Below are 25,477 nucleotides of genomic sequence, written 5' to 3'. Positions count from 1 at the left end.
TTGTTCTTCTGCTAGCTTCATTAACTTATTGGTACGGTTTCGTAACCCCGATGACAACATATTTTTTTTCTATTATAACGATAATAATTGACAAGATCTCGGATCAGAATTATTAATGCTGAGGCATCCCGTTAAAATAAAACCAAAATAAAAATAATATTGACTAAGGACTAAGGTAAATGTACCGTATATTTATTAAAATTATTAATAGAAATCTTTGTTTTGTTGATAAAAATGTACAATAATTAATAATATTGTACCATCATATTATTATTGTATGGTTGATACAATGAATATAAGATAGTACTTTTTGGTTATCACTAATTTTTTTTTTCTTATAGATAGAACCTTTTGGTTTTAACACTATTCTCAAGAACCAAATGGTGCTATCTAGATCGCTATCAAATAACAAAAGTGTAAATTTGATCGATTTAGCACCTTGTAGTTCTGGATAACTCCTTAAATAATGTACTTAAAAAGTTGGATGTGAGTTTGGATTATAGACCATTGACCAATAAACCCATTTATATCAAAAAGTGGATTTTCGAAAAAATCGATTTAGCACCTTTTGGTTCTGAGCCCACGAGTCTTCTTTTCATTTTCGTCCATGTAAATTAACACAAACTTACCAATTGCACCTTGTGTATCACATTTGCTTCTCAACACAATTTGCCACAGTTGCCTTGAGTATCATATATCATATATGCACTCATTTATTTAGTTAAATTATAACTTCATAACACTAATTTTTGTCAATCCAACAATTGGACAAAATACTACACAATATTTGTAATCATATGGTATTTTGTCCTCTCTCCTAACTTTATTAGTTTTTTTTTTCTATAAATTATAAAAAATTAAAAATTAAAAAAAAAGTCAATAAATCGAACAATCATAATAATATTTATACTTATTAATGTTCATAATTATCTTAAATTAACAAATAAAATCAAATATTTCAGCATAAAAAATTTAACAAATAGTTATTAATATTAAAAACGTTTAACTATTTTTTTGGAAATCACAAAATAGTTAAAATGATAGCGCAATAGGTTGTCCATGCTGATATATAAATTTATTACTTAATTTATAATAACTATAAACAACTTTAATTGAAAATAAAAACAGAAAAACCACAAACAATTGTATACAAATCTATTAATACGAATTCTACTAGGGCCTGAGTATCAAATATGATACTCAATTCAAACCGATTAATTATTATCAAAAATTGAATTGTTATCATGAAATAAATAAACGTGTGTAGAAAAATATCGATATTATTCAAGAAAGTAGTGTGACCAACTTAGTTTGACTACAATATTTCTCTAGGACGAGATTCGTCTTATAAGTGAGAAGCATATATGATACTCAAGGCAAGGTTAGCATTTCCGTTAAAATTTATAGGGCGAAATTGGATAGTTATTCTTGTATCATTTATGATACTCAAGGCAGTCAACTTCCTACTTTTTAAATCAGTAAATGTGTCAATAATATTGTTATATTTTATTTGCTCAGAAATGTGTTTCTATAGATACCCATTAGATAGGTATAGCTATGATGGTGTCTTTTTCTTGGAACAAAGTACTGTTTTACTTTTTTTTTTTAATCAATTTTAGCTTTAAAAATTGAATTTTTTTAATTTGAAAATTATATCTTATATTTTAGTTGCTGCCCTAACAATAATTATTATTCACTTACCTCCTGCCTGATACCTATTTAAAGGAGGTTTTAATATAGGTCTTAGGTTATACGGTGTATTATATCAACAAAAGAACTTTACAGGAAAACTCTCACACCTTATTCATAAGTCAAATTTTGATGATTTATTTTTTATTTGAAAAATGGGAACTTTTTTAGGCCGGATTAAAGACCGAATTTTAATTTTACTTAAAAAAAAATAACAAAAAATAAGTTTGAAAAGTAACAAATATTATACACTATTCAAATGCACAATTTAGCTTCTAAAATTTTTAATTAAAAATTAACGAAATCCACGGATTATTCTACGGGGCGTAATACATTTTTCCTGTAAGACATGTTTTGTATTAAAAACGCACAAGCTCCGCGGCTTTAATCATTAACTCAATTAAAATTCAATTTAAAAAAAAAATGTCATCGACTTAATTTTTTATTGTATCTATAATAGGGGGGGGGAGCTGTCCAACTTTGACGAAAGCCCTCGGAGTGTGCCCCGCCCCCCTGCCCTAGAGACGGCCCTGTTAAAAACAATGAAAACTTATTATATTTTTGAGGTTTAATACACATATTAAGGCATTATATTAAATAGTTTCCAGGCTTAGAAAGAATTCTAAGTTCTTGTAATACTAAGGTCTCTTGTACACCAAATTTGATGTGTTTTTCAATATATTGCATTGATTTGATGATAAACCTATCAAACTAAGTAAATGACAATATTTTCTTATATTTTGTCGTTATAGTTCTTTAAAACTAATTTCAATCTATAAAGTAAATAAAATATATAAAGACAAGAAAACACAATTGAAGAAAAATATATTTATTAGAGAATGACACTATTATGTAATTAAAAAAAATTAGAAATAATGTATGATACAAAATATTTGAAGGGTTTGAGCTTGTTTTTTTGGAGCAACGAATTATTTTATTTAAATATACAAATTATCAAAGGAGAAATATTACAACTTAATGATCAATAGATAGCTTGTAGGTTTTTTTTAAAGCAGGATAATTATGCGATTCTAAAATTAGAGGTTTCTTCCCAATATTTGAACAAAATGTTTTCAGAATCAACACTGTTTTTTAGCCATTGAATTCTGTTTTCTTAATCTATTGTAAATAATGATAATATTTTATTATAATTCGTAAATCACATAAAAATAATTATTATTTATTATAAAACTAGAGGTAAGTCACCTGCGTCATCGATTGCATTATTTCTATCATACTACATACATACTACTACTCACATACTACATCGATAAACTAACTAATACATTTGTAAACTTCAACTTTTTGTTCATTTTTTTAAAATTGACAAAACATTAGCAGTGACATCAAACAAATAAGTACATAATTTAAATTCTAATATAATTTTACTCATGTTTTATATTACTTTAAAGCAATTGTATTGTTTTAACAAGAGTTTTACACAAACAAATGTTGTTTTTTTTAAATAAATTTTTCAAATGTTAATTTTAATATTTTTAAATTAAAGGAGCTGACGAAAATAACATACATATAACTGTTATGTTCTGTAGTTTTAAAAAATATATTATTTTTCATTACTTTTATAAGAGCAAAAATGATATTTGAGAACAATTGAACTAAAATTATACTTTAAATATACTATTTTACTTATTAGATTATTGTGACTTCTACTAATTTTTATTAACTTAATTTTTGTTACAATTTCTGAACAAAAAATGTCTAAGTTAACAGATGACAACATTTTGGAATTATTAAATGGAATTTCTGAGGCTATTGTATCTAACTCTGGGGGAGACAACGATGCTGAAGATGCACCATGTTTTGACAAATATTCAACAGCTAGAAAAATCTGTGGAAAAAAAGGAATACATACTTACATGATCAGTCTTCCTTTCCTGTTCTATCTCATCTCTTTTACATTCAGTTACTTCATGTGATAAATCTTATTTATTAAACAGCTATTTAAATATATCAAGGGAATCAAGGCTTAGATCTAAACGTCAAAAATCTTCAGTAAAGAGAAATATTTCTTTACAATATCAGATTTGGAATTTTGTGATGATGAAGTTGATCCCACATATGAACCTATCTCAAATAAAGATGAGCATGAAAATATTTTAATCGATAATGTACAAAATGATATATCAAATATTTCAGAAACAAATAATATGGAAAATATAGACTTTTGCTTGTCAATTTTATTGAGAATTCTGATAGTGAAGATAGTGATTTTGTTGAAAATAATACTTTTAAATTTTTAAAAGACCCACCATTTACTGCATTGACTTATAACACATTTAATTTTAATAAATCATATGAACCAAATGTATTTGTTGACACAAAATCACCGTTGCAAATTTTAAAATATTTTTTCCTGACTTTTATCAGCACATTATTCATCAATCAAACATATACTCAAACCAATGTGGTAAAAATTTAAATTTAAATATTTCAGAATTAAAAGCTTTTTTTGTATACTATACTATTAATTCTGGGTTTCAACAAAATGCCAAGTATTCGCTTGCACTAAAACGCTGATGAAAATTTTTATAACCCTCGCATATCAAATATTATGTCTCAAAAACGGTTTTTAAATATATTACGGTATTTATATTTTAATGACAGTAGTGTTATGCCTCAAAGGGGTGATCCTTCGTATGACAAACTTTATAAAATTCGTCCCATGATTAACTACTAAAATTATGCTTCTTCTAAAAATTTTTCCCCGGATAAACACCTAAATTGTGATGAAAGTATGGTCGCTTTTAAAGGGCGATCTGGAATTAAACAGTACATACCCATGAAAAGTCAAAAGAGGTTTTAAGGTATGGGCCTTATGTTGCTCTATTACTGGTTATTTACTTAAATTTATGGTATATGGATAGAAAAAAGAATCTAATGAAAAAGGATCCTTTGGTGAAAAAAACTGATTTGGAAATAACCTCGTAATTATCAACAAAAAAAGGGTATTGTGTATTATTTGATAGGGGTTTTTTAAGTATAGATCTTGTATTACTAATTGGAGAGTTAAAGTTAACATTACCCGGATAATGTTGATATTTCATGTTTATAAGCGAAAAATTACACATTAGCCAAAAGGGATGGCTAATGTCCTGCTAATGTCGACTTAATCGAATTATAATTATTTTTATTTTATTTTATAATAATAAACGAGTTTGAAAAACTTTTGAAAATGTATACAAATTACATAATTACAATAACATTCATAACAGAGTATAAAGTACAGTCACAAATAATGATAGATAAATAATGTTTGTTAGATTTAAATCATATTAAAGCAAATTAACATTAAAAAACGAAAAAAGATTAACAAATAGTAGAATTAAAGATCAAAAGAGGGATCCTCATTGGCCATTAACATTAAACGCCTAATAGTCTTATTTTTCATATAATTGCTCGGACATATAGGGACATAAAAAGGAACCCTAGAACGGTTTTGACGAGGAGGGACCTTGGAATTCAATAAGGATAATAAATCAGATGAAACAATTTGACCAGACAACAGTCCTTTTGAGAACTTTACGCAAAGCATTCGCCTGCGTTCAGCTAAAGAGACGAGACCTAACTTAGAAGCAACAGCTGAGTAATCGTGTGGAAGGTGTTCAATGCCTAATAAGAAACCAGCAGAGCGGAGGAACCGGCGCTGAACTCTTTCAAGTTGGAGAGAGTCATTAGCAGTATAAGGATTCCAAACAACCACGCCGTATTCTAATATAGGCCGTACTAAAGTACAAGTTTATAGTATATAGTATATAGTATATAATATAGGCCGTACTAAAGTAGTTTAAACGAGGAATCTAATTTAAAATCCCTAGCCAGCCTGATGATAAATCTAAGAATTTTCAAGGCCTTACAACATACCATGTCAATATGTGGTCGTGGATCAAGTGAGCTGGTAAGCTTGAATCCAATATCAATAATAGATTCATTAGTACGTAAAATTTCTGAGCCTAAAATATTATAGGAATACATTTTTGGTGAACGACTACGAATGTAAGTTAAAATTTTACATTTAGATACATTTAAGGATAAGCCAATATTTTTAAACCAGTTAAGAAAGCTATCTAGGTCACTTTGGAGATGAAGACAATCATCAATAGAACCAACACGCAGGAAAAGTTTAATATCAATGACAGAAATGGCTCACCAAAGCCATAACAGTTTAGAATTTTAATCGAAACCTCATGATTAACTAGAACAAAAGCTTTATTAAAGTCAGTATAAACCACATCCTCTTGCAAACGCTGTTGGAATGATTTGAATACAAAGTTATTAAATAGGAGATTGCATGTTGTAGTGGAGCGGCCAAAACGAAACCCTTGTTGCTCCTCCATTAGAATATTATTAACTGGGCGTTGAATTTCCTTTAGAACCAAGGATTCAAATATTTTCGCAATATGAGATTGAATTGAAATAGGTCTATAAATTAAGACTGATGAAGGCGTACCCGATTTAAGAATCGGGGTAACAGAACTGAATTTAAGCATTGAAGGAAAAATGCCTTCATTCAAGGACCTATTGAAAATAATCCATAGAGGATAAGCGATACTAAATTTTAACTAGAACAAGAACTCATTGGGGAGACCATCAGGACCAGGAGACGATACGCCATGAAGTGTAGATAGGCTATTGAAGACATCATCTAATTATGGTACAATACCTACCAAAGATTGTTTTGATATTTATTTCAATAATATTATTTTCTTACCTCATACTTTATGCTTGTATTTATAACGAATACGACATTATAAATTATAATTTATAAATATCTCGGATGAAATGTTTGTTTTGTCCACTGGCATAGTCGTATTTACTATTTACCAGTTTATATTACTTTACTGATAAACATTTAAAGACTATGATATTTATTTTTAAATCTATTTTTAGATCTACACTAATTGGAGAGTTAGGAAAAACAAAAATCAGCTTATTCATACCGAGTAGATCATCAAATATAATTGATGAAAGTAGGAAATAGCTGTCTATACAATAGACAGTATACTTATTAACAATTACAGTAAAACCTCTCTATAACGGAATCGCTTGGGACCAACAATTTTTCCGTTATAAAGAGTTTTCCGTCTTAGAGAGGTAAAAAAAAATGTTTCAAGAATTTATGTATGTGTACGTATGTATTAAAAAAATTATATTTTAGGTAAATACAATTTATACAATTTTGTACACATTCAGCTTTTACATTATCGCAAGCCAACGCTATCCAATTGACTGCATCCNATTTAGCGAGCTGATGAGCTGAAGAACAATTATCCATCTTGCATAATAACGATTGTAGCAAAAACTTACGATAGTAAGACTTGAACGTGTAAATCACTCCTTGATCCATTGGTTGGGTGATCGATGTGGTATTTGGGGGCAACATAAGTATTTTCGTATTAGATAGTTCGATCTTTGGGTGACATGCAGCATTATCTAAGAATATTAGGACGTTTCTATTCTGAGATCGCATATCTGCGTTAAAATAACGCAACCACTTCTCCATTATCTCTGTTGTCATCCAGGCTTTTTTATTAAATTTCCATATGACAGGTAACGAAGAAATGTCCATGTTCTTAAAACACCGTGGTTTTTTAGACTTGCCAATTACCAACGGCTATGTTTATACTTATGTAAGTGTATGTAATTTATCTTTAAATAATTCTATTTTCCGTTTAACAGAGGGTATTTTTACTAATTGGATTACGAACATTTTCCGTTTCCATTTTGTAGAGGTTCCGTCTTAAAGAGTTCAATTTTATATATTATTTGAACCGCGGGACTATTGACATTTTCCGTTATAAGGAGGATTCCGTCTAACAGAGGGTCCGTTATAAAGAGGTTTTACTGTATTACTATTTACTATAGAACCTATGGATAAAAATATGATATGATCATTATGAATAGACGATTTTAATATATTATGTTACTAGAAAAATTAAGTACCAAAATCGGAAGAATAAGTTTTGCCTGCTGGTTCTATGTGATAAAAAAAAAATTAACTAAGCTGTACAATAATGATAATTAACTATAAGAAGTTAAGTTAAAACAATACAAAATTGAACTGAATAAGTTAATAAGTTAAAAACAAAAATAACTGACTAGTTACGTTAAAAAGTTAAAAAAAATTAACTCTTAACTTAACTTTAACTTTTTAACAAGTTAATGCCCACCATTGATATGCATTGTATATTTGTATATGAACATATCGCATTGACAATTTGACTTAATTGAATCACAATAGATACGTATTACGTGCATATACGGTAGTCAGTCTCACCTGATTACTTTACTACTACCAACATTAAAATAAATTTTAAAATAGTCTTATACAGTAAAGTTGAATGTTGAAATTCATAGGTAACATTATTAAGCACATTTTGAATGCTTTATAATGTTACATAAAACAATTCAAAATATGTATTAAAATATCAAAAATATTGGTATATTTAAACTGTTTAAAATATCAAATTGACATGTAATATTCTTATAGATACTAAAAAATCAAAATAAAAGTGTACTTATTAACAGTTGATAATTAAAAATACAAATTTAAGAATAGTTAAATCATTACTGATTTTCATCTTTCTTATTTTTGTTTTGTGTTGTTGTAGCATTTCCATGTTTAGCAATTTCGTCTTTTTTAGTTTTAGTTCTCGCATCGAGATCTCTTTGCTTTTCCCATTGTTCAACAATCCTATTCATTCGCCTCTGCATTAATGAATTTTCGGGCCAAGGAAGCTTCAAGTGTGGATTATTTTCCGAGGACGATGGTTGATTTTTATCTGCCATTGATACCTGAAAATAAAATTCAAGTCTTTAAAACAATTAATTATGTATCCATTAATGTTGACAAATTATAAGAATCAATGATTATTCATAATTCATAATTTACTCACAGTACCCATATAATATAATAAAATAAATTCATCAAAAATAATAATTCCGAAATAAATTTGTTTAAATTGACATTTTTTTAAACTATGTAAGCACTTGAAATTAACTTACTAAATGAGTAGGCGCCTATTAAGAATTGATCTGACTATACGTGTTTCCTGGTTCACTACTTTAAATGTAGACTTTGGTCGATTGATGAATCTATCTGAAACAAAAAATTACAACAATTAATAACAAAAAAAAAAATTCTGCGCTGTGACATTATCGAAATCCAATGACTACAATTAAGACAAAATGATATATTTAGATTTTAGATGCTAATTTATATTTAATTAATAAGAGTACCTAAAAATATATGGACTTTGGATACGATAAGCCAATTATTACATCGTATCTATATCAAAGTAATTTATTCATTTAGCAGATAAACACAAATGGCAATTTAATTACGAGTTGGTATAGAGTTTTCTTAGTCGGATTGGTATTATATCGTAAATATTAAACCCTTTATCAGTTATAAAAAATACTTCGAGCTTCTTATAAACTATCAAAAATGTCGATAATATTTTCAAACTACTCGTAGACCTACGATTTTAGTATACATTCAAATTATACGTCATTGATTAGAATCGCGTTAAAAAAATTCTAGGAAAGAAAGTCCTCGAAAAAAGTACAATATTTCAAAAAAAATAAAATAAAATAATTAAAATGTTTAACTAGGTTTTTTTTTAATATAGTGAATTATCAGTTTAATCAACTATCGCAATATCTGACTCGGTTTGTACCAAGGTTTTCGTGATCGTGATTTTATCGTTCATTTTCAAAGTTTTCAATTATTTGTATTTAATTATTCTCGGCGTAGTTGAATTCAATTTGAAGTACAGGGTTATTGTTAACTCCCACGATGAAGATAGTATTAACTGACAATTATACTTTACTTTCTTACTACATTTCCACCGTTTTGTTTTTGCTAACGTATGTTGTTGTACCCGTGTGGGAATATGAATAACCACCCACAACTATTTTGGTGCCTTTCTCGCAGACTTGTACGATTTCTGACATTTTTTTCTTTGAGTGCAACTTATCAACCAAATGTCAAACTATACTAAGAAAAATGACAATTGTTCAGTTACCATATGGTATGTACATACCCACTACCTATAGATATCTCTACAATCTATATCAACTAAATCGGATGTTGCCGATATTGGTAACGACAAGATTATTTATTTATTTCACCATATAATATATAACTTTGAACATTATCCAATGTTGACCGGTTAAAGTTAACATTACTCGGATAATGTTGATATTTCATGTTTATAAGCGAAAAATTATACATTAGCCAATTATGGCTAATGTCCTGCTAATGTCGACTTAATCCAAATGTTGATATTACCCGTATCATATATAATATTATGGTTAGTTATTCAATATAGTGCATACACCTTTACCGTACCATTGTTTTGATTTAAACTAGGTATTTATCCTGGGTGTTATCACTATTCTCATTGGAAGATTTTATACTACTGACAGATTCGAGTAGCTCTGTTAATCTTATGCCATGGTTGCATGAACAATCACTAAACATCTAACGAATCAACAGTGAGCTAATAATCCTTTAAACATGATTAAGTGTCCATGATTGGTCCATAACATTTTATTGGACCGTTAAATTAATAAATTGTTCATGCAACCCGACATTTAACTTGTAAACCGAAATTCCATAAAACTTCTTCTTTACGTGCAGGTGCACGTACCTATATAACGGCATTATTATTAATGTTAATTAAACAGCTACATTTTTTAAATTATCAGTAAGTTATATAAATAACTAAAATAAATACCTAATAATTTTAAACTGATATATAATGTAAAAAAATTATATATTTTTTAAATTTCTATTTGTCATTTGCTGTCTTCTACTGTTTTTGTTCAAATGCGCAGGAATTACATGACTACAATCAAACTACGAGTGTGGTGTGGATAGTACCATAGAACAATTTAGCCAATGTTAAAGAGTTGAGATTTTTGAACAGCCTTACCGCCCAGTTTTACAACATCAACCATTCTGCCACGAAATTAAAAATAATAAAAGCAGAGGGATGAGTGTTAATTCTAGGTATATTGTTCTACGATAGTACCTACGTCCTACATAACTTATATCCTAGTACCTATCTATTTAATAATTAGTCCTCATGAATGTGAAACGTGTACCATAAAAGAAGACGAGTAATATTGAGTTGTATACTGCATTGTGGTATCATAGAAAAATATAGATAAGGAGAATAAAAGAATACCAATTTACCGGCATGACGGCAAAACCTTGCAGGGAGACATTAAAATAAGCACAAAAAAATGTAAACCAATTAGTTTTTGTCAATGTCTCATACATATCTCAAAGTAGAAATAAGCAAAAAATCTTCTGAAAAGTAGGGGTGTTGAACTTCCCCCTTAGGCACACCCCTGCTAATAATTATAATAAATTATAAATTATTTGTTTTTTTTTTAATACTTATTAAAGGAAACCTCAATCCCATTTTTAATTTGTAGTCAAAGAATAACAATAAAATTGATAAATAAGGTAATAATTCATTTAATTATGCATTTATATTTTAAAGTTTTATAATATTTTTTAGTGTTATAACTTATAATCCACTATGTATACAATTAACAAACTAACAATTAGGAAAATCCAAGATACATGTGTAAATAAAAGATTAATGTTAAAGTGTACAAATAAATATATAGTACAATTATTAAGGAAATAAAAAATATATATACACGATATAAATGTGTATAGTACAAAAAAAATAATCAATGATTTTTAAAATCAAAAACAATTTTTTACAAAATGAAATACAATATAAAAATGACTATAATACCAATATTGTAGGCTTATGTTGTGTTATAATAAATCATATTTAACTTATAACTATGTACAAAATAAGTTGTACTAAAATCTCTAGTCGTATTGTTCTATTTAATGAAAAATTAGACACGTATCATGATTTTACAGGTATTCGAGGAAAAAAAAAATACAAATTACAAATACAAATAAAAATAAAAATACATCTTTAGGATTAGGATCGAGTAAGTAAATAAAATAATTACAAAAAAAATACATAGATATATAGAATTACCTAACTTATTTTATTATAGTTTATTTAGAATAAATATGAATTTCTTATAATTCAGTTCAGACAATTGCGGATAAAAATAAATATCATCCATACAGAAGAAGCATTTAAGATTTGGTGATTACGAGCATTGCCTAGTTTGGATTGCTAGGATACAATATTACAATATTGATATTGATGTTTAAGATTTTTGATTTTTAAAACTTTTTTTTATAAACTTTTTCATTAAACACAAGGATTGAAGATAAATTCAATCCTTGGAAAAGATATACTGGACTAATAAAGCTAAATTTCGCAATGCAAAACCTTAATATGAGTTATTTATTTTTATGGTTATCCTCCCTCTCACGATGAGAATAATTTTCAAGGATGTTATGACATTAACGTTTGGTGTGGTGTTTTTCATGACAGATTGATTGGTCCATTTTTTTTTTGCTGAAAATCTAAATGGTGATAGATAATTAAATGTTTTAAAAAAATGATCAACCTATTCATTTAGAGGACGTACCTATACCACGTCATAAATATTTAATTTTGAAGTACGACAGTGCTCTATCCCATATTAAGGAGACCGTTATTTAATATTCAAATTTTTTTGGGGCAAAATGGATGGGAACACACAGTCCAGGCATACGTAGTCCTGATTTGATTTTGCCCGATTATTGTTTTTGTGATTATCTTCAATGTGTAGCTTACAAAGAAATACCAGGTAATGTAGACGATCTGAAACAGAAAATTAAAGATGCCTGTTCAAACATTCCAAGCCATGTGTTAGTGAAAGCTACTACAAAAGAATTACTTAGACGATTGGAAATTTGTTTAGAAGTGGATGGTCATCAATTTGAACATTTATTAAAATAATATTAGTATTAATTAATAATAATTTATTTTCTACTTACATGCATTTTATTTTAGTAACATTCACTTTTTTATTCTAAAAGTAATTAGATAAATGATTAACTGTAAGTATTAGTTTCACAGTAACTATAGAAAAATAAACATCATTACACTGATTCTAAAAAGAGTGAAATTATTGATATATAAGTGAGGAAACATTAGGCATACCGACAATTTATCCAATAAATGATGCTGTGAGTAAAAATATTGAAGTTCTAGAATATGAAGGTAACACTCATAATAATGCACACAATGATAGTCAGAAACGTAGTATGATTTCAAATTCAAATTCATGGAGCAGATATTTTTGCTATCTTCAAATGAAATTAAGAATAATTTTTTTGTCGAATTAATAAAGTTATAAACTTAAAATGAGAATTAATCATTTTTACAAATTTATTTAAACAAAGTAAAATCAAAATTAATTTTTTGGTAGGATTACCAAAAAGCAATGGCAACGTTTTGGAAAATAGTTGATTGATGTCCTGTGTAATTACTAATTAGTATGGGAAATACTACGTTTTACTTTGAGATTGGCAATAAAGCGTTTTAGAAAGATCGATGGTAGTGGGATGTTTTGACGTAATAACTAGTTGAGTCCTATATTTATAATATGGGCAATAGCACGTTATGGAACAAAGTATATGTAATTATATATATATATTGCCATAACGTTTTGGAAAGTAATAATATACCTAGGCGATAGCCGTTTTGAAACAAATACCGATCGGATTTTAAGATCCATGGGTGAATAGGCCCTTCGGAAAATCGCGATTTTCCCGGTTGGCCCCCATCAATATTATACTCAAAGGCACCAATCTTGTGATAAATGCGTATCTTCAAAAATATAAAAGAAAATGTATTATATTATCACACTCCCCCAGTATATAAAAAAAAATAATAATGATAATATAAAAGTATTTTTTATAATACTGGCTGGCGCCCTGGCAGCTGTACAGTATTAATGCGTAATTGTAATATCTGTATACTCCATTAGGACCTAGAGGAGCCTCTGTATAAACTCGTCAATACCCGTATAAGTACATGTACATTTTTTTTTATGTACTATTGTCTAATTGTGCTAAAACTAAATAATGTAAATATAAATAAATATAATCAATGTTCTTATAATAAAAATAAACACTCATATGAATAAAAATTATTTTTTGATTAGTGATAGACTGATAGCTAAGTATGATATATCTACTATCTACATTTACAATGTTCACATACCTACATATCTTTGTAATTTGTATCGTAATTAATTCGATTTGTTCTATTTTTAAACAATGTGAATGTCTAAAATATCATTTTCTCTTACATCAACATTAATAAACAGTATAAACTATAAAGTAAGCAAGTACAATAATATCATTTACATATTCTTAGTCTATGCCCTATGGTATTATTTAATTTTTAATCAGGTGTTATTATTTTTATTTTACATTTTCTATTGGCTATTGTGACTGTGACTTTTTGCTAGTTGCGTATTAATTTATCAAATAATATATATGATAATCATTAATTATGTCCAAACGAAATTTCGAAAGTGGGGAATCAAAAAGAAAAAGAACGGATCAAGATCTGTTAAGCAGTGGCGGCGCGAACTTTTTGAGTCTTTGAAGCAAATTGTACATTTTTAATATTTTTACCACCAACCATCCCCTTTATTACATCAAAATGATAATTTATACTATGTTCACGCTATGAAGCTTTGAAGCAATCGCTTCAAATAGTATTATATCCCACCGCCACTACTGTTAAGTAAATGTGCCAACGATAAAACTCAAAAGAAGTTAAATTTTTTTTTATGCAATATATAGGCACTAGGTATATGTCGCCCTAATAAATAAAAGTTCCCATCCACATATGTTAAGATCGACAACACTGATAAAATAGTTATGTTATCGAAAAAACGATTTCAAATTCGAATTCCCCAGCAAATTTACCACTCGATTTTGATAAAAATTGCAATAGTGCGTTTTGGAATATTGCCCTTCAATTTAAGTTATTATTTTAAAAGTAAATACTAAATCAATAAATTATTAATGAATAAATAATAATGATTATTATTGATTAATCCACCTTATTGTTACGTGACGAAAATGGTGTTGAGGAATCAACACAAAATAAATAACAAGACAATTTTTGGTATCACGTTGCTTACTTGTTTTGTTTATGATATTTGCTTAACAAGTTTCTATGGAGATCGATCTCATTAAGTGATGAGGCAAACACGTGGTAAGTTAATAACGTCCTGTACCGAGCCTTGTTAGCGAGCCAGGAGAGGCGGACTGTACGAAGCTAACGACCGGTAATGACTACGGAAAAAAGGCGAAGTACGTGATAGCGGTATTCGCCGTGTGATGCACAAGTTCATTGTAAAATAAATACATTATTATACATTATGCACAACGCACAAGTCTATGTGTTAAATGCACTCGGGGAGAGTCGAAAGGCGAAACAGGGAGTCGTGTCCGACGTGCAGTGTTGTCAGAGTAGATGAAGGAATAAGATATAAATGGACTGGAAACACGATTAAAGATGTACAGGTTGCACATCCTCCAATAATAAACAGCTTTTAACTTGCCTCATAAAGCGACTATTTAAAACAGCTGTAAAAAATAACCGCTAGAGCTTTATGTCAGCATCCAACAATATGTGTCAACATTTAGAATCAACTGTACACCTATATATCTACAATCGGTTCAGTATTGTAATTCTGCCGTTACTGAATTGAATTAATGTACACTTATTTTGTTGGAGAAAAATGATATACTTTATATGACGCATGGCAAGCGAAATAACGTTAACAAAATAGACAAGAGTAATTGGAAGTTCATTATAATTTAAAATAATATAATGGACATTTCTACTCAAAAAAAAATCGTCAAATAATAAATTATTGAAACAAAATAAGTGTACTTTAAATCAATTTACTTATCGTTTATTTATAAAACATCTCCATAGTACATAAAGATCTGTTTTGTAGAGAATAAGAAACGCAGAAACTTTCAATCATTGTAAAAAACATAAATGGGCAAAATTACGAAAAATGGAAATACGATTCCAAAATACAAAACTAAATAAGATTAAAAATTAAAATGGTGTTTTATAAATATTCTTCAATTTTCAGTATGTACCTATTCTTGAGTACTTTTTTATTACATCATACTAATGTATAGGCAAGGTTTTTAACTATTATGAACCCGGGTGGTCACCCATCCGGGAGCTAGTAGCTGTGGCCGCTACTTACTCCCAGTCGCATTCAGCGACTGGTATGTAGTAGCCAACGCACCACGCTATTTTCATACTGTTGGTCGAGAATATAGATTCAAATAATAATTATGTGAAAAATATTAATTTATATATCATCCTATTATAATATTTAAATCAAACATATTTTTAGAGATATTAGAACATATTGTTAGTAACTAAGAAAACTGTATGACAGTACTTATTTCTAATTTACTTAGAGGCTCTATAGGTACGAGGTAGTGCAGCACAATTTATTAATATTGTATTGCAGTGTTTTTTTTTCTTTTTCCAATTTGAGAATTGTCTTAGTGTTCCAATTAAGGATATATACTTCAAAATTTTCTAATTTTCTAAAATTAAATACTAGACTTATTAAATCGATAATTTAAAAATGGGAATTTTGTATTTTAAAATATAAATATGCTTACAAATTAAAATAAAGAACCCGTTAAATAATTTAATAAAATGTATACCTATAAGTAAAATGATAAATAACATAAAACTTAAAATTACAACCAATACTTGAGATAAAAATAAATTAAATAACATATTTTTGTTATTTTTTAGATACTTATTTATAATAATTTTAAATATATGGCTCATGAATTATGTTTGACCCAGAGAATCCTGTATTTCATCATTCAACGTTTATTACTCTTTAGTATATTATTTAGTTAAGCCAACCGGTTACCAGAATGCGTCCAAATTTTTTTTAATTTTAAAAACCTATTCAAAATGTTTGGATTATAATACTTTATTTATCTATATAATCTTATATATATATATAATTATAATTTATAATGCATAATATTATATAGTATGATAATTTTACTATCCAATTCTACACAGGACAATAATAATTAATAAATTACTTTTAACAGTGTTAACCAAATTAGGGAAGCGGTTCTATTAAATTTTTTTATAGTTGTTTCTAAACCAATTACATGTTCACTACCTGTAATATATTTCCATTCACTAATTTTTGCTGGAAGAAGATTTGTTCCGGTTTTTTATGTCTATAAATTAAATTAGGATCTATATGACAAATTGAAGTAAAAACATTTAAAATGATATTAATAAGAAAAAACATTTTATTAATCAATTTAATAACATTTATTATATAAGGTACACCAAAAAATATTAGTCCAAACTATTTTTTGTTATAGACATTTCAACTTTTTTTTTACTCTTTTACGATTTTTTTTAGATTTAAAAATTTGAAAATGAAATATTTACAAGGTTTCTTTTAATAAATATTAAGCTCCATATTTTTATTATGTGAAACACGCAAATTTGTACATTTTATAGATGTTCAAAATTCATGACATTTTGAATTTCAATAGGTACCCAAGGCTCAAACACGTTGTACCACAATCCTCAAAAGTCATGAGTTAAAATTGAATACAGTACAATACTACTGAATAATAATATATAGAGTTAGTCCCATATTATATATATGTAACGGGCAATGTGGAATACTGGACAATGTGTACATTGCCTGGCCAATGTGGTCCTACCCAGCTAATATTATTTTTTATTATTATTATAAATCATAATAATTAACCTATTTATAGTATTGATTTTTTTTAAAACAATCATTATTAATTTTATTCATGTATCATTATAATACAATAAGCTATGCATTTTTTGAAACACTGTGTATAAACTTATTTTTGTTACTTATCGTACTGCCTATTTTTTTTCAAGCGTAGAAAAGTAGACCGACTGTGTAATTCCAAGTGCCATGCTTTTAAATCTTGTTCAAATAAATAGATAATAATAACATTATATTTTATTATAAAAATAAAATTATGATACTTGTTAATTTCTTTTTGCTATTCCATCAAAATGTTCGTAATATTATGGTACATGAATAAAATTAATAATGATTGTTTTTTAAAAAAAATCAATACTATAAATAGTTAATGATTATAATTTATAATAATAATGAAAAATAATATTAGTTGGTCAAAAAAAAAAATTGTGGTTTCCATTGCCCGGGCAGGACCATATTGCCCGTAACATATACATACTCGACTTACAATCATTTAATAGTTGTTTAAATCAAAACTTTCGATGCGTAACTCGTATTAAAACAAATAGGTTCTAAAGACACAATAGGTACAACAAAATAGTGATGATAAAAAAGCGGGTAAGTGGATGTCGCTCTGCTGTACATTAGGTGTCTAGGAGGTCGCTGTAATGGATGGTACTAAATTAGAATTCAGTGATATCATAATATCACTGTATATGAAATACGATTCTGAACGGAGACAGTATGTCAGTCTAGGATATTTTATATTGTTACTACTTACAATATAGTAGCCGGTAAGTTGAATTAATATTGTTCAAAAATTATCGGTGATGCTGGAAAAATATTAAATATATCTATGTTTAGACAGTATATAGACTGTTTTGGAACCGAATTACTGCAAAATGATAACCGTTATTCTTTATTCATAACTTGGTGTTAATATGCAATTTTGGCCATATTTGACATTAAAATGTCTGTAAAAAATAACTGTATTAATAAATTTCATAGATTTTGTAGTAACGGAAAAAATTGCTTAAGTGAAATCTTGTTTTAAATGTTTAAACCTTAGCTATACAAATTGAAAATTGTATACATTTTTAACTACAAAATTATTTTCAATTTGATAAATATTGTCAACTTTTGAACTTTAAATGCTTATAAAAAAAAATCGTCACTATGTATTTTTAATATTTTTCAATTGATTTTGTAACAATATATCAAGTCTTATATTAAATTGTCATGCTTTTTGACACAACCAATAAAATTGTATAAACATTTATAGAAAATTTAACCTAACGTTGAAAATTGAAAATGTCCGTTAACAGCTTAAAACGAGTCAAAATATATTGAATAATATTTTCAAGCATATGAACTTATAAAATAAATATATGGTGTAAATTTCAAGTGTCTACAGAAATTAGTTTTTGAATTACAACAAAATAAGAAAAGCGCTACAAGAGAAATTGTGTGAATATCCAATGTTGTAAAAATTTTAACTTCAAACGCTCATAAAAATGTAATTTGACTTTCCGGTAAACATTTTTTTTTTTGATAAAGGTAGACAAGTTTATAAGGAATCTTGCATTAAATTTTTAAATTTTAAGTATGAACAAAAAATATTTTTATGAATTTCTAACTAAATATAATTTGCTAATTTTCGAGATTTTTAAGAATTTTGTCAAAATTCTATGTTTAAACGCTCATAAAAAATTATTGTGAATTGTTGCTCAACTTTTTTTTAAATTTGCACTAACAACATACGAGGAACATTGTATTACATTAACAAGTTTTTTGACCAATTGGAAATTTTTTTATCGACATTAGTTTAAAAAACAAATAATAATCGAAAATTTCATATGCCTATAAATAGTTCAACACAAGTCAAAATATTTTGAAAATTTTTTGGTGCAAAGAAAATACTAACACAAATATTCAGTGAAAATTTCATCGATCTACGGTAATTTTATTTAGCGTTATACTAAACACTAAAATCGATGTTTCGAAAACTAGTTTTGCTCAAAAATTAATTTTTTGTTTGTTTTTTTCTGTCGCTTTTGAAAACTATTGAGAATATTAAATTTTGATCTCCCGATCCCACCGACTAGATAACTTTCCTGCCAGAAAAGTTGCTGTTGAAGAAAATCGATGCACTTTTATTGCCCCAAACCGTTATCACAGAGACAAAAAAAATAAACTAAAGTAAATGAATAAAAAAACATGCATGACACATAATTGTAAAATCAATACATTTATCGCTTCTCTCAGAATCTAAAATTGAACTCGCTGAGTTTAAAGTTAACATGAGAAAAAATAACTTAATTTAAAACAAGTTACCTCATCAACTTTTTTAATTAGTACGTGGATTACATAAATAATATTTTGTGCCTATCTATACCTATATAATATTATTTTAACAAGAAACATAACGGGTATAACTATTATTATAGCCTCTATAGTAAATATTACTATTATTTTTATTTAAAACCTCGTTAAGTTTCAGACATACAGTATAAAACTATGAAAACCAAAAGTTTCAAAAACATTTTTAATTTGAACTAGATAAATTATTTTAAATCAGTTGAAAAAACTAAATTATTTTTACAGTCATTTAAACTAGTAAGTTCTTAAATTAATTAGAAAATGAACCAACTAGTTAAGTTTACAAGTCGAAAAAAATTAACTTTTGAACTATAATTAATGCCGTTTTTTAGCTTAGAACAACATTAGTTGCTAGCAAAAAAAGGTTCTAGTAGTCTCCAGCTAACAGCATAATTATCAATTACGTAATACGTTACTATAATTTAACCGACTACTCGAAAATTTAATCTATTTGTTTGTTTTTATTGTTGCTTTTGAAAACTATTGAGAATTTTTAATTTTGACCTCCCGAATGCACCAACTAGATTCATTTCCTACAAGAAAAGTTGTTGTTAAAGAAAATCGAAGTACTTTTACTGCAACAAACATGGAAACGCAAAAAAAAAAAATAATAGCACACAAATTTGTAAAATCAATACATTCATTGCTTCGCTCAGAATCTAAAAGTATTGGTACTCTCTCGGTCACTATTTTATCAACACTTTTTTCAAACCAATATAGCTAGAAAAATGTAAAATTATATTAATTGATAACTACAAAATATATCTTGTACATTTTTATGATTTTGTCAAATTTTGAACTTTAAATATTTGTAAAAAAATGACAACTAATAGGTTTCCGTAGAACTTTTTGGTCCTTATCTGAAATGTTAAATATTATCACTTTCAATTAATTAAGGAGGCTGTAGCCAATGAAAAAGTGGCTTTTAGACCAAAAATCCTGACAAAACATAATTAATTTGGTTTGACGAATTTTAATTTTGAAAACAGATTATGATTTATAAAAAAAACCTAAATTTGAATAGAGGTCATTTAAAATATTTCGAACAATATTTGTGTGGGGATGAATAATATAAATAAACAAAAATCATACTTTTCTTCATCAATATGACGGTATCACAACTAAAAAAATAGATACCTATTAAAAACCGATTGAATAGTAACCTAAAAACTTGTTAATCAATTAAAATCAGTTTTTAAAATTAAAATCCTCCAAACCTAATATCTTCAGTCTTGTCTAGCTTTTTGGTTTAACAGTCACTTTTTTAAATTGAAAAAATTTATTTTCATTTAATATCATTGTCAATGCCTGTGCGTATGTAAGTTAATACAATTGATGACGAATATAAATAACGACCGACCAATAGAATCATATTATGCGGGCCTGCTAGTATGATTTAACAATTTTCCCTGAAATATTGATCAAAAACTACTATAGATTAAGAGAGAACGTCTCATCCGCATGGGTTGTCACCGTCTTTTACACGTACGACATGGCAAAATGTTCGTTTACTGATTTCAACAGTGTGCTGTTAATTTTGATATTAGAGTGAATTTAATTATTGTCAAACTATTAGATAAAAAAGTTATCTATGTACTCTCGTTGGTTTTTAACGATATTTTAATTTTAATACGCCATCAACAGTTATTGAACCTAACCTTGAAGGTTTTACAACAAAAGTTGACAGTATTGTTTTTCATCTGATGAAACCGTACTTAAATAAAGGGCATAGCCTTTACATGGATAATTTTTACAATAGTGTCACATTATCAAATTTATTGCTTGAAAAAAAATCACTCATTAAGAAGCAACCGCAAAAGAAATCCCAAGGAAGTGACTGCCAAAAAATTAAAACATGGCGAATGTGTATGGGGAGACGGAATAAAAATGTATATGTGTCAAAGTGGAAAGACAAAGAGACGTGCTCTGTATTAAAACTAAAAATCACCCAAAAATTATATCTACAACAAATAGATATGGTCTCGAAAAAAATAAACCAATAGAGATAAAGGACTACAATGATTTTATGAGTGGTATAGATCGTTCAGATCAGATGGTAAGCTATTACTCGTGTCCCAGAAAAACTGCTAGATGGTATAAAAAGGTGCTATTTCATTTGCTTCACCTGGAATTCATATTTTATTTTTAACAGAAAGTTTGGTGCAACAAACGTTACCTTTAAGCAATTCCGTGATTTACTCATCAAAAATTTAATTGGTCTTCCAATAGAAACTACTGCAGCAGAACTTTTCAAAAACAAAAAAAGCTAAAAAGCAGCACCTGAAAATAATAATTACCTACTCAGAAAAAATACCTCCTCCGCTAAATTTTAAAAGAGAAACATACTTTAAACACTGTAAGCAGTGCTATAAGACGAAAATAAGGAAACAAACATCATTCCAATGCAAAAGTTGTGGTCATTTCCCTGGTAAATGTTTTGAAGAATGGTACAAGGATAATATTTTATAATACGTATATATTATAATGTATTTTTTTTTCTGAGCTTTGTTGCAAGTTGTTGAGTTAAAAAAAGTTAGAAAACTACAAAAAAACTGTGGTTGAAATCAAATTTTTATTTAAACAAAGAGCCAATATCAGACATCTAAACAAAAAGTATAAAAATTGTATTTTTAAGGATTATGAATATCGGAGTCTCGGCATTTAAACATAACTATTTTTGATAACTTAACAAAATTGTTAATAATAATACTTCGACCTACTACAAATACGCTTGTAGAACTAGTCTCGTGTTATCGCTTGCTCTTAGTGTCAGTAAAGTAATATATATTACATACTTCAATATACCTACGTTAAACTGTACTTGGTACAAACTAAGTGTCTTCTCTAACATTATTAATATTAAAAAACCCTCATATTTCCCAGTTTGGTTTTAATCTGTCACTGAAAAACTATATTGTGACTTATTTTAAGGATTTAATTAATTAAATTTTTGTTAGGTACCATACCGTATCGTGCGCTAACTCAATTTCACTCTCGCCAACGATGGGAGGCTGTCCCTCAATATTTGATTGTCCTTGTTGAATCTATTATTTAACATTTCAACGTAATCTTTGACATTAGTGAGGTTGTGGCTAGTGTTTAATCAAAGACGATGCACTGGATATTTTTGAAGACGATGACAAAAATTCTTGCGAAGACATACTATGTACAGGACAACCTATAATACATTATAATAAACTATATTATATTTCATTATATTTGGAAATCGCAAATAAAGTATACTCTATTTGAGAACAAAATAACAATATAAGAATACGGAAAAAAATACTATTTTTGTAAGACGGCGCTTAGTATATGCAACATAATATATACAACTAATGAGTAATGACTTTTATAACACACAAGTCACATTGTGACACATACCAAGTTATAAATAATGAGAAGTGGATTAACATATTTTTCCTAGGTTATATTTATGCCACTCTACTCCACTCATCAAAACTTTAAATGCTTATAAGTTATAACTAATTAACTACTTGTTCGAAATTCAATTTTTATTTATCAAAATATTTCGAAAATATTATATTTCTAAATATAAAATAAAAATGTATGTTATCGGCCAAAATAAAAAACTAAAAGATCGAAAAAAATTTAAAACAAAATTAGTGAGTGAAGATCTTAAAGATCTATAGTTGAAGTATGGTTAACTTTGTGCTTTGTTAAAAAAAGGTAAAAGATTTAATATTTAATATTTTTTAGTTTTTTTAAATTTTTATCAGATTAAAAATCTTAAGTTCAAATACACAAATACGTAAAGCAAGAATTATCATATTTAGTACTTTGCTTGTTAAATTAATATAGAAAACAGAATTTATGAGTATCTAAAATCTTGAAATCGTTTATCAAATAACGACGTGATTATTGATCTTTGATTTTAAATAATGACAGATAACACTTTTTATGTATGAATATCCAGTTGTTTTATAACAACGAAAATTAGTTTTGCGTCAATACGTCTATAAATATCATTAACTACTACATAGGACTGGACACTGTATAAAATAAGATGGCTGGTCGTACATTCGCTACTATAATTGGACTCTGGTAGCATTTTTCTATTCTGTGCAGGTTGTATATTTTTCGTAAGAGATCATTTTTATTTTAGTAAAATAGCTGTATAGGACTTTATTCATTATTTTAATGTCAACTAGTTAATAATATTGGTTCTATATCATTAAAAATAATAAATAGTCCTCTAAGTTAATTATATGAAGACATTTTCTAACAATTTATAACAAAAGTAATCCAATTTATATGCATGTATTTTTTTCAGACAATTTAGGTTTATTTATCCAGCATTTGTTATACAGACAAAATGAACTGTTAGAAACAACAAATAAGTTACAAAAAAATTTTTGACAAAATTCAACAAAATTCTAATAAAAATCCCTAGAATTTGGAAATTATTTTTCAGTTGGAAACTTTACTAAAATGATTCTCAACAAGTTTTTCTACCCTTATCAAAAAAAAAAACTTCACTGGAAATGTACTCTATTCATAGCAATAAGATATTTTCGATTTTTTAAATTATTTATACAAGTATGCTAGGATGATGCTCAAAATCGTTTTTCAATTTTTCATACAATAATTTATTATTGAATTCAAATATAACACATCCATTAAATGACAACTTGACAACTTCTTTACAGCAGAACAGTACCCACAATTCCAACTTTTTTTTTATATATTATAGTGTAATTCTCATACATGTAGGGTTCTGAATTTGAAATATTTCACTTGAAATATTTCAAAATTGAAAATTTTACTCTTGAAATATTGAAAAATTGAAAATTTTACTCTTGAAATATTGAAAAATATTTTTTTTCTTTATAACGTGTTTGATTATAGATGATTATAAATAAAATAATATATTGATTATACACAGAAAATATTGATAGTGAATAACTTATCACTTATAATTTATATTAACCATGGTTAGCGAAATATTATGATTATGGTTTATGTTAATGGTTATAAATTTACAGACTTCTAGAGTATAGATATGACTGAAGTCTGTGTAAATTTAGTTTGTTAACTGCTTAATATAATGCGGTACATCGGTTATCAGTTTCATCACTTATCAGTTGGATTATTATTTTTATTCGTTGTGTTTTTTGGAGGTAAAGCGGCAATGCAGTATTGTTATTTTTCTTATTCAGTATTCTAGTTCTTCTGTATTAATTGTATTTATAACGATTGTTGCCTGTTATGACATTACTTCGTTTTTAATTTAATATTTTTAATAAATTAATATGGGTAAAAAAATGCACGATATTCATAAATGTTTTCGTGATGAACATATAAAAGAAGGAAGTAAGTCGTTCAAAAAAATCTTAGACACCATCAAAAATATCTTGAAAAGTCTACTACGTCTATAAGTAAGTAAATTTATAAGTTTAATAATCTATATAAAAATAAATATCTAACTCATAGACTATATTCATTAACTCATAAAGTCATAACACCCAAAGTTATAACTAAGTAGTCAGTTTTTTCATTTGATTAAAAATCTCTTCAAGTTAGATTATGTTATAACAAGAAATATGATTTGAGATAGGTACTTAAACACTTTCCTCTCACACTTTTAAATAAAGAAAATTCCTGAAAAATTAAGAACTCTCCATCATTTATTTATGAATGCATTTAT

The 25,477-nt window shown here is 27.3% G+C and overlaps 1 long non-coding RNA gene across 1 annotated transcript; it reads right to left on the bottom strand.

Annotated features, from left to right (window-relative positions):
* Window positions 1–8,189: 8,189 nt before the first annotated feature.
* Window positions 8,190–22,981, bottom strand: LOC111040453. The gene is made up of 3 exons (XR_002605199.1): window positions 22,776–22,981; window positions 8,713–8,806; window positions 8,190–8,502 (listed from the first exon to the last, which is right to left on the bottom strand). It is a non-coding gene; the product is annotated as an uncharacterized LOC111040453 (long non-coding RNA).
* Window positions 22,982–25,477: the final 2,496 nt, after the last annotated feature.

This window comes from Myzus persicae, unplaced genomic scaffold (assembly GCF_001856785.1).
Source record: "Myzus persicae strain clone G006 unplaced genomic scaffold, MPER_G0061.0, whole genome shotgun sequence".
Lineage (NCBI taxonomy): Eukaryota > Metazoa > Arthropoda > Insecta > Hemiptera > Aphididae > Myzus > Myzus persicae.
The sequence above is the reverse complement of the archived record's forward strand: the minus strand, read 5'-3'. Positions and strand labels throughout refer to the sequence as shown.